The sequence below is a fragment of the Neofelis nebulosa genome, chromosome 15 (assembly GCF_028018385.1).
Source record: "Neofelis nebulosa isolate mNeoNeb1 chromosome 15, mNeoNeb1.pri, whole genome shotgun sequence".
In the NCBI taxonomy this organism is placed as follows: Eukaryota; Metazoa; Chordata; class Mammalia; order Carnivora; family Felidae; genus Neofelis; species Neofelis nebulosa.
In genome coordinates this window covers 3,404,948-3,417,041 of record NC_080796.1, presented here as the reverse complement: position 1 = coordinate 3,417,041, position 12,094 = coordinate 3,404,948, and positions in this window count along the sequence as shown.

The following is a 12,094-nucleotide window of genomic DNA, read 5'->3' as shown; positions in this document are numbered from 1 at the left end:
GGTCCATCTATATGCTGTTTACAGGAGACTCAGTTTAGACCTAAAGACACCTTCAGATTGAAAATAAGGGGATGGAGAACCATCTATCATGCTAATGGTCAACAAAAGAAAGCTAGAGTAGCCATACTTATATCAGAAAATCTAGAGTTTAAAATAAAGACTGTATCAAGAGATGCAGAAGGGCATTATGTCATAATCAAGGTGTCTATCCACCAAGAAGACCTAACAATTGTAAACATTTATGCGCCAAATGTGACAGCACCTTAATATGTAAATCCATTAATCACGAACATAAGGAAACTCATCGATAGTAATACCATAATAGTAGGAGACTTCAACACCCCACTCACAGCAATGGACAGATCATCTAATCAAAAAAAAAAATCAACAAGGGAACAATGGCTTTGAATGACACACTGGACCAGATGGACTTAACAGATATATTCAGAACATTTCATCCTAAACCAGCAGAATATACGTTCTTCTCCAGTGCACATGGAACGTTCTCCAGAATAGACCATATACTGGGACATAAATCAGCCCTAAGTAAGTACAAAAAGATTGAGATCATACCGTGCATATTTTCAGACCACAACACTATGAAACTCGAAATCAACCACAAGAAAATATTGGGAAAGGTAACACATACTTGGAGACTGAAGAACATCCTACTAAAAAATGAATGGGCCAACCAAGGAGTTAAAGAGGAAATTGAAAAGTACATGGAAGTCAATGAAAGGGATAACACCACAACCCAAAACCTCTGGGATGCAGCAAAGGTGGTTATAAGAGGAAAATATATAGCAATCCAGGCCTTCCTAAAGAAGGAAGAAAGATCTCAGATACACAACCTAACCTTACGCCTTAAGGAGCTGGAAAAAGAACAGCAAATAAAACCCCAAACCAGCAGAAGACAGGAAATAATAAAGATTACAGCAGAAATTAATGCTATCGAAACAAACAAACAAACCCACAAAAATACCAGTAGAACAGATCAATCAAGCCAGAATCTGGTGCCTTGAAAGAATTAACAAAATTGATAAACCACTAGCCAGTCTGGTCAAAAAAGAAAAAAGGAAAGGACCGAAATAAATAAAATCAAGAATGAAAGAGGAGAGATCACAACCAACACAGCAGAAATAAAAACAATAATAAGATAATAGTACGAGCAATTATATGCCAATAAAATGGGTAACCTGGAAGAAATGGACAAATTCCTAGAAACATATACACTACCAACACTGAAACAGGAAGAAATAGAAAATTTGAACAGACCCATAACCAGTAAGGACATCGAATTAGTAATCAAAAATCTGCCAAAAAACAAGAGTCCAGGGCCAGATGGCTTTCCAGGGGGGAATTCTACCAAACATTTAAGGAAGAGTTAGCACCTATTCTCTTGAAACTGTTCCAAAACATAGAAATGGAAGGAAAACTTGCAAACTCTTTCTATGAAGCCAGCACTACCTTGATTCCAAAACCAGTCAGAGACCCCCACTACAAAGGAGAACTATAGACAACGTTCCCTGAGGAACATGGATGCAAAAATTCTCAACAAGATATTAGCCAACCAGATCCAACAATACATGAAAAGTATTACTCACCACGACCAAGCGGGATTTATACCTGGGATGCGGGGCTGGTTCCATATCTGCAAAACAATTAACGTGATTCATCACATCAATAAAAGAAAGGGCAAGAACCATATGACCCTCTCAATAGATGCAGAGAAAGCATTTGACAAAATACAGCATCCTTTCTTGATAAAATCCCTCAAGAAAAGAGGGAGAGAAGGAGCATACCTCGAGATCATAAAAGCCATATATGAACAACCCAATGCTAATATCCTCAGTGGGGAAAAATGGGAGTTTCCCCTCTAAGGTCAGGAACAAGACAGGGATGTCCGCTCTCGCGACTGTTACTCAACATAGTATTGGGAGTCTTAGCCTCTGCAATCAGACAACACAAAGAAATAAAAGGCATCCAAATCGGCCAGGAGGAGGTCAAACTTTCCCTCTTCTCAGATGACATGATACTCTATATGGAAAACCCCCAAAATGCCACCAAAAAACTGCTAGAATGGATTCATGAATTCGGCAAAGTTGCAGGATATGAAATCAATGCGCAGTAATCGGTTGCATTCCTATACACCAACAATGAAGCAACAGAAAGAGAAATCAAGGAATCTATCCCATTTACAGTTGCACAAAAAGCCACAAAATACCTAGGAATACATCTAACCAAATAGGTGAAAAATGTATATACTGAAAACCATAGAAAGCTTATGAAAGAAATTGAAGAAGACACAAAAAAATGGAAAAAAGATTCCATGCTCCTGGATAGCTAGAACAAATATTGTTAAAATGTCGATACTACCCAAAGCAATCTACATATTCAATGCAATCCCTATCAAAGTAACACCAGCATTCTTCACAGAGCTAGAACTTACAATTCTAAAATGTGTATGGAACCAGAAAAGGCCCCGAAGAGCCAAAGCAATCTCGAAAAAGAAAACCAAAGCAGGAGGCATCACAATCCCAGACTTCAACCTATACTACAAAGCTGTAATCATCAAGACAATGTGGTACTGGCACTTGGACAGACAGTCAGATCAATGGAACAGAATAGAGAACCCAGACATGGACCCACAAACGTATGGCCAACTAATCTTTCACAGAGCAGGGAAGAATATCTAGTGACATAAAGACAGTCTCTTGAGCAAGCGGTGCTGGGAAACTGGACAGCGACATGCAGAAGAAGTCTTAGCCTCTGCAATCAGACAATACAAAGAAATAAAAGGCATCCAAATCGGCCAGGAGGAGGTCAAACTTTCCCTCTTCTCAGATGACATGATACCTGTTCGTGGTCTGTCTCCTTTACCCACACCCTGGCGCTCAGAATGTCAACAGGAGAGCAGGGTGATCTTAAGCCTGTAAGCTTAAGTCAGCCCGAAGATGGAAGATCCAGTCTGTGCCCCTGGTGGTCAGTGGGGGAAACTGAAGTCTGGCAGGAACGGGGAGGTCTTGAGCATTGGTGAGCTACAGTAGCACACACGTGGTCTCTGCTGTGCCAGGACCTCCCCACAGCTCGCTGCTGCCTGACCTCGGCGAGTCCTGTCCCTTCTCCAAACCTCAATTTCCCCCTCTGAAATGGTCACGTGATGGTGAGAAAACATGGAGCACTTCACCTGGTGCTCAGGCTCTCCCGGCAAGCTAGTGGCATTGCTAAGGCCTGGACCCTGGCCACCTGACTCCTGAATGACTCTGTCCCCTTGTGGTGATGGTCTGGTCACTGCTGTTCCTTTCTCTTCTTTCTCACACTCAGTGGGACATTTGGGCACTTGCGGCCCTTTTCTGGAATGCTCTCGGGATCTAGCAGAGGGAAAAGACTAATCAGAGGAGCAAGAACAGACTGACGGATCCATATGAAGGAGCAGGGGCCCGGTGCCTACAGCCCTGCATGGTGCCCTGTGCCATTTGGTGAGGGCTTCTTGAGTGTCCCCCGGTGGAGACAGTCGGGTCCTGAGCCGAGGGCACCACGGACCCTCGAAGGCAGGGGTGGGCAGAGGTGCATTGGGAAGGGAAAAGAGAAAGGGCTCATTGTTCCAGCTCCACGGAGGCTCCCCAGGTGCACCTGCTCCATGGCACCTCTCCTGAAGGAGGTGGACGTCCTTCCTTGGGCTCCCAGAAAGCTGGAGCTGTAGGATCTGGGACAGGAGCAGCCTGGTCACTTCTCCAGATCCCTGTGAGACGGTGTTACCAGCCCCTGCTTTTCTGCCTCCAAGAGAGGAGGATTCCAGAGTTGGGGGCGGGGGGCAGAGCCAGGGTCCCAGCCCATCCTTTTAGCCAGCAGCAGCCGGGCATGGTGCCAGGCACTAAGCACCCAGGGGTGAACCGAGATCTCTTCCTGTTTCCCCTCCTTCCTTGCTGGGTTTCCTCCGGACCATCAGCCATCCTGCTCAGAGGGCTTTGAAGTCTGGAGTCCTTCCCCGTGTCTCCGCTCTCCAACACTTCCCTCCATTGTGGGGGACCCGTAGAGTTCCTGTACCTGAGCCACCTCATCGGGGTGTGCCTTGCCCAGGCAGGACTAGACTTTTTCCAACCCCAGACCAGTTGTGAGAGCCCAGCAGCACTGACTGCAGGTGCAAGTGTGTGGATTTGGGGGCGGAGGAGGAGTGTCGTTTATTCATTCAACAGGCCAAGGTCAGCACCTCCTTTGCATCAGACTCTGTGCTGGGGCCCCAAGAGAGTTGGGCAGCACCACCCAGTGTAGGGTGAGGAGCCCTGGGGGCAGGCCAGGGGTGAGGCAGCTCAGTCCTCCCTCAGTCTGGGGGAAGTGCAGTTCAGCTGAGCCTACCTGGGCAGGGAGTGAAAGATTACACAGAAACTTGGAGCCTCCTAGAGTATTTGGATTTTATCCTGGGAACAGGTGTTCCAAGCTGAGAGGGGCAGCATCAGATGTGGCTTTTGCTTGGCTCGTGGGGCTCAAGCCAGGAGCCCCTTCCCTGGCAAGGCTGCTGCTGTTGTCCAGGTGAGCGGGGATGGTGGCGCAGGCAGCGTGGGACAGTGGCACAGGGGGCCGGGTGGGACGACAAGTACCTGGGCATTGAAGAAACCTGCCTGGCGATGGGGAGTGCGAGGTCAGTGAGAAGCGAGATTCAGGATGACTGTTGGGCTCTTGGTCAGGGAAACTGGGTGGATGGTCACATCTCAGGTTATCAGCTCAGGTTCAGGAACCACTATTTGAGCGAGTTCTTTGTGCCTGGTTTTGCAGCAGAGGGTCCCAGGCAGGATGGGATCCGACTCTGAGCCCAGGCCTCTGCCCTCCAGCTTGGCCCAGACCCTGCCGGGTCTGCTCCTCTATCTCCCTTAACCCTACAGGCACTTTAGCCTCTTGAGTGCATGGCTGCACCTCGCAACTGTGCCCTGTACACATGGGGGAGTGCTACTCCACTCCTGCTGCCTGGGTACACGGGGACAGCCCTAGTCCCCGCACGCCGACCCTGTGCATTGATGTGTCTCATCCCCTCGCTGTGCAAGGGCATTTGCCCCACGCCTCAAGGCGCAGCTTCTGGAACAAAGCCTCTCTGCACTACAGTTTGAATCTCTCACCCTCCTGGCCCTATGCTAGAGCAGGCTCCATGAGGACAGAAGAGGGCTGGGGCACACCCTCCCCTCCCCTCCTCTCCCCCACCTCAGGCCTGTGGGCTAGAGATGCAGCTGAAGCTCTGTGCTGAACTGGCCCTTTGTAGATTGTCCCCCTGGAGGATGGGGGAGCCACTGACTAATTTCACTTAGCATAACACCCTCCAGTTCCATCCATATAGTTGCAAATGGCAAGATTTCATTCTTTTTGATTGCCGAGTGATATTCCATTGTATCTAGATACCACATCTTCTTTATACATTCATCCATCGATGGACATTTGGGCTCCTTTGCATACTTTGGCTATTGTTGATAGTGCTGCTATAGACATGGGGTGCATGTGTCCCTTCGAAACAGCACACCTGTATCTCGTGGATAAATGCTTAGTGCAATTTCTGGGTGTAGGGTAGTTCTATTTTTAGTTTTTTGAGGAAACTCCATACTGTTTTTCAGAGTGGCTGCACCAGCTTGCATTGCCACCAACAATGCAAAAGAGATCCTCCTTTTCCACATCCTCGCCAACATCTGTTGTGGCCTGAGTTGTTCATGTGAGCCATTCTGACAGGCATAAAGGGGCAGCTCAGTGTGGTTTTGATTTTTATTTCCCTGATGATGAGTGATGTGAAGCATTTTTTCACGTGTCAGTTGGCCATCTGGATGTCATCTTTGGAGAAGTGTCTATTCATGTCTTTTGCCCATTTCTTCACTTGATTTTTTGTTGTTTGGGTGGTTGAGTTTGAGAAGTTCATTGTAGATTTTGGATACGAACCCTTTATCTGATATGTCATTTGCAAATACCTTCTCCCATTCTGTCAGTTGCCTTTTCATTTTGCTGATTGTTTCCTTCTCTGTGCAGAAGCCTTTTAGTCTGATGAGGTCCCACTAGTTCATTTTTGCTTTTGTTTCCCTTGCCTCCAGAGACGTGTTGAATAAGAAGTTGCTGCGGCCAAGATCAAAGAGGTTTTTGCCTGCTTTCTCCTTGAGGATTTTGATGGCTTCCTGTATTTATTGAGGTCTTCCATCCATTTTGAGTTTATTTTTGTGTAAGAAAAATGTAAGAAAGTGGTCCAGGTTCATTCTTCTGCATGTCGCTGTCCAGTTTCCCAGCACCGCTTGCTCAAGAGACTGTCTTTATGTCACTAGATATTCTTCCCTGCTCTGTGAAAGATTAGTTGGCCATACGTTTGTGGGTCCATGTCTGGGTTCTCTATTCTGTTCCATTGATCTGACTGTCTGTCCAAGTGCCAGTACCACATTGTCTTGATGATTACAGCTTTGTAGTATAGGTTGAAGTCTGGGATTGTGATGCCTCCTGCTTTGGTTTTCTTTTTCGAGATTGCTTTGGCTCTTCGGGGCCTTTTCTGGTTCCATACACATTTTAGAATTGTAAGTTCTAGCTCTGTGAAGAATGCTGGTGTTACTTTGATAGGGATTGCATTGAATATGTAGATTGCTTTGGGTAGTATCGACATTTTAACAATATTTGTTCTAGCTATCCAGGAGCATGGAATCTTTTTTCCATTTTTTTGTGTCTTCTTCAATTTCTTTCATAAGCTTTCTATGGTTTTCAGTATATACATTTTTCACCTATTTGGTTAGATGTATTCCTAGGTATTTTGTGGCTTTTTGTGCAACTGTAAATGGGATAGATTCCTTGATTTCTCTTTCTGTTGCTTCATTGTTGGTGTATAGGAATGCAACCGATTACTGCGCATTGATTTCATATCCTGCAACTTTGCCGAATTCATGAATCCATTCTAGCAGTTTTTTGGTGGCATTTTGGGGGTTTTCCATATAGAGTATCATGTCATCTGAGAAGAGGGAAAGTTTGACCTCCTCCTGGCCGATTTGGATGCCTTTTATTTCTTTGTGTTGTCTGATTGCAGAGGCTAAGACTCCCAATACTATGTTGAGTAACAGTCGCGAGAGCGGACATCCCTGTCTTGTTCCTGACCTTAGAGGGGAAACTCCCATTTTTCCCCACTGAGGATATTAGCATTGGGTTGTTCATATATGGCTTTTATGATCTCGAGGTATGCTCCTTCTCTCCCTCTTTTCTTGAGGGATTTTATCAAGAAAGGATGCTGTATTTTGTCAAATGCTTTCTCTGCATCTATTGAGAGGGTCATATGGTTCTTGCCCTTTCTTTTATTGATGTGATGAATCACGTTAATTGTTTTGCAGATATGGAACCAGCCCCGCATCCCAGGTATAAATCCCGCTTGGTCGTGGTGAGTAATACTTTTCATGTATTGTTGGATCTGGTTGGCTAATATCTTGTTGAGAATTTTTGCATCCATGTTCCTCAGGGAACGTTGTCTATAGTTCTCCTTTGTAGTGGGGGTCTCTGACTGGTTTTGGAATCAAGGTAGTGCTGGCTTCATAGAAAGAGTTTGCAAGTTTTCCTTCCATTTCTATGTTTTGGAACAGTTTCAAGAGAATAGGTGCTAACTCTTCCTTAAATGTTTGGTAGAATTCCCCCCTGGAAAGCCATCTGGCCCTGGACTCTTGTTTTTTGGCAGATTTTTGATTACTAATTCGATGTCCTTACTGGTTATGGGTCTGTTCAAATTTTCTATTTCTTCCTGTTTCAGTGTTGGTAGTGTATATGTTTCTAGGAATTTGTCCATTTCTTCCAGGTTACCCATTTTATTGGCATATAATTGCTCGTACTATTATCTTATTATTGTTTTTATTTCTGCTGTGTTGGTTGTGATCTCTCCTCTTTCATTCTTGATTTTATTTATTTCGGTCCTTTCCTTTTTTCTTTTTTGACCAGACTGGCTAGTGGTTTATCAATTTTGTTAATTCTTTCAAGGCACCAGATTCTGGCTTGATTGATCTGTTCTACTGGTATTTTTGTGGGTTTGTTTGTTTGTTTCGATAGCATTAATTTCTGCTGTAATCTTTATTATTTCCTGTCTTCTGCTGGTTTGGGGTTTTATTTGCTGTTCTTTTTCCAGCTCCTTAAGGCGTAAGGTTAGGTTGTGTATCTGAGATCTTTCTTCCTTCTTTAGGAAGGCCTGGATTGCTATATATTTTCCTCTTATAACCACCTTTGCTGCATCCCAGAGGTTTTGGGTTGTGGTGTTATCCCTTTCATTGACTTCCATGTACTTTTCAATTTCCTCTTTAACTCCTTGGTTGGCCCATTCATTTTTTAGTAGGATGTTCTTCAGTCTCCAAGTATGTGTTACCTTTCCCAATATTTTCTTGTGGTTGATTTCGAGTTTCATAGTGTTGTGGTCTGAAAATATGCACGGTATGATCTCAATCTTTTTGTACTTACTTAGGGCTGATTTATGTCCCAGTATATGGTCTATTCTGGAGAACGTTCCATGTGCACTGGAGAAGAACGTATATTCTGCTGGTTTAGGATGAAATGTTCTGAATATATCTGTTAAGTCCATCTGGTCCAGTGTGTCATTCAAAGCCATTGTTCCCTTGTTGATTTTTTTTTTTGATTAGATGATCTGTCCATTGCTGTGAGTGGGGTGTTGAAGTCTCCTACTATTATGGTATTACTATCGATGAGTTTCCTTATGTTCGTGATTAATGGATTTACATATTAAGGTGCTGTCACATTTGGCGCATAAATGTTTACAATTGTTAGGTCTTCTTGGTGGATAGACACCTTGATTATGACATAATGCCCTTCTGCATCTCTTGATACAGTCTTTATTTTAAACTCTAGATTTTCTGATATAAGTATGGCTACTCTAGCTTTCTTTTGTTGACCATTAGCATGATAGATGGTTCTCCATCCCCTTATTTTCAATCTGAAGGTGTCTTTAGGTCTAAACTGAGTCTCCTGTAAACAGCATATAGATGGACCTTGTTTTCTTATCCATTCTGTTACCCTATGCCTTTTGATTGGAGCATTGAGGCCACTGACATTTAGAGTGAGTACTGAAAGATATGAATTTATTGCCATTATGACGCTTGTACACTTGGAGTTTCTGGTGGAGTTCTCTGCTCCTTTCTAATCTTTGTTGCTTTTAGTATATATATATATATATATATATATATATGTATACATATATACATATATGTATATGTATGTATGTATGTATGTATGTATATATATATTTTCATCTTTTCTTCCCTCAGAAAGTCCCCCTTAAAATTTCTTGCAGGGCTGGTTTAGTGGTCACAAATTCCTTTAATTTTTGTTTGTCTGGGAAACTTTTTCTCTCTATTTTGAGTGACAGCCTTGCTGGATAAAGAATTCTTGGCTGCATTTATTTTTTTTATTTGTTTAATGTTTATTTATTTTTGACAGAGAGAGAGAGAGAGAGAGAGAGAGCATGAGCAGAGGAGGGGCAGAGAGAGAGGGAGACAGAGAATCCGAAGCAGGCTCCAGGCTCTGACCTGTCAGCACAGAGCCCGACAGGGGGCTCGAACTCACAAACTGCGAGATCATGACCAGAGCCAAAATTGGACGCCTAACCGACTGAGCCACCCAGGCGCCCCTGCATATTTTTCTGATTCAGCACACTGAATATATCCTGCCACTGCTTTCTTGCCTGCCAAGTTTCTGTGGATAGGTCTGCTGCAAACCTGATCTGTCTTCCCTTTTAGGTTAGGGAACTTTTTTTTTTTCCTTGCTGCTTTCATGATTCTCTCCTTGCCTGGGTATTTTGTGAATTTGATTATGATATGCCTTGTTGGTCGGTTTTTGTTGAATCTAATGGGGGTCCTCTGTGCTTCCTGGATTTTGATGTCTGTGTCTTTCCCCAGGTTTTGTAAATGTTTTCCGCTATCATTTGCTCACATAACCTTAATAACCCTATTTCTCTCTCTTCCGCTTCTGGGACCCCTATGATTCTGATGTTGTTCCTTTTTAATGAGTCACTGGTTTCTCTAATGCTTACATCATGCTCTTTTGCCTTCATCTCCCTCTTTTTTTTCTGCTTCGTTATTCTCTATAAGTTTGTCCTGTATATCACGGATTCTCTGTTCTGCCTTGTCCATCCTTGCTGCCACTGCATCCATCCGGATTGCAGCTCAGTTATATTATTTTCAATTTCATTCTGGCTATTTTTTACTTCTTTTATCTCTGCAGAAAGGGATTCTAATCTATTTTCGACCCCAGCTAATATTCTTATTATCGTGATTCTAAATTCTGGTTCAGACATCTTGCTTGTACCTGTGTTGGTTAAATCCCTGGCTGTGGTTTCTTCATGCTCTTTCTTTTGGGGTAAATTCCTGCTGAATTCTGTGGTTCAGGTTGTGCAGATTGTTGTGTTAGTCCTCCGATCAGTGTTCTAGGTGTGTAGGATGGTTTCGTGTTGGCCTGGCTGTATTTCATGGATGGGAGACACACACACAAAACTTCCATGTTGTTCCGCCATCTTGGCCCCTCCCCCCATTCACAAATATTTTAAAAACTTATCTCAGGGTACCTGGGTAGCTCAGTCGGTTAAGCATCCAACTTAGGCTCAGGTCATGATCTCACAGTATGTGAGTTTAAGCCCCACGTGGGGTTCACATTGGGCTCGCCACTGTCAGCGCAGAGCTTGCTTCAGATCCTGTCTCCCTCTCTCTCTGCCCCTCCCCTGCTGGCTTGCTTGGTCTCTCTCAAAAATAAACAGTTAAAAAAATTATCTCAATAGATGTGAAATAAACATCTTTTAACATTCAATATTCATTCATGACAGAACTTAGAAAACTAGTATTATAAGGGAACTTCCTTAATATACTTGTAGCAGAAAGACCCTAAGTGACCCCATAATATCTGCCCTTTAGTGTTGTCACCTTTTCTTTATAAATCTTTTCGCTTAAGATCTGTGACTTGACTCTAGCTATTAGAATATGGCACATGTAAAGGAAAATTGCAGACATAATTAATTCAGTTAATTCAGAGTTAATCCAAAGGAGGATTATGCTAGGCAACCCTGATCTAATCACGTGAACACCCTTCAAGGAGGACTGAGCCTTCGCTGAAGTGACATTCTCCTTGCTGGCCTCCTAAACTAAGCGGCCGTATTGAGGAAGTCTGCGTGGCCAAGAACAAGGAACAGCCTTGCTCTAGGCTGAATATTTGTGTCCCCACAAATTCCCAAATTCATGTGTTAACTCTTAATGTTCAACGTGATAGTATTTAGAAGTGGGGGATTTGGGAAATGATGAAGTCACGAAGGTGGAGCCCTCATGAATGGGATTAGTGCCCTTATAAAGGAGGGCTGTGAGAGCTCCCTTGGCCCTGTGCCAAGCAGGAAGACCAGCGTCCATGAACCAGGAAGCAGGCCGTCGCTGTACACTGAATCTGCCAGTGCCTTCATTTTGGACTTCCCAGCCTCCAGAACTGTGAAAAATAAAACTTTTTTTTTTTTTTCATAAGCCTATGGTATTTTGTTAGAGCAGCCCAAAAAGACTAAGACAAGTGTCTGGGAACGCTTAGGACCTAAGCCTCCAACTAGCCTCCAACTGGCAAAGAGCTGTGGAAATGAGTCCAGTCATACGGTCACAAGGAAATTCTCTTATAAACAAACTCAATGGGCTTGGAAGCAGATTCTTCCCCGTTGAAGCACCCAAATGGGGAAGCGCAGTCTAGCAGACACCTTGAGTACAGCCTTGTGAGAACCTGAACAAAGGACCCAGCTAAGCCATTGCTTAGCTTCTGGCCCATAAAAATGTGAGATAAATGCGTGTGGCTTTAAGACACTGTGTGGATGGTGATCTGTTGTAAACGGCAAGAGCAAACTAAGAGACTAATAAAAGACGCACACTTTTAAAAACCCCACTATCTACATAGTTATAGAAAACTACTTTTACATGTTGCAATTTCAAGAAGACATGAACACTCACTATCCTCACATTTACTCAACGTCATTCTTGTAGTAGGAAAGAAAAAAATGAAGGCTCTAGGAATTGGAAACAAAAATGCCACTATTTATAGATTATATGTCACTGCATGTACCAAATCCAAAAGAATCTGCAGAAAAAAC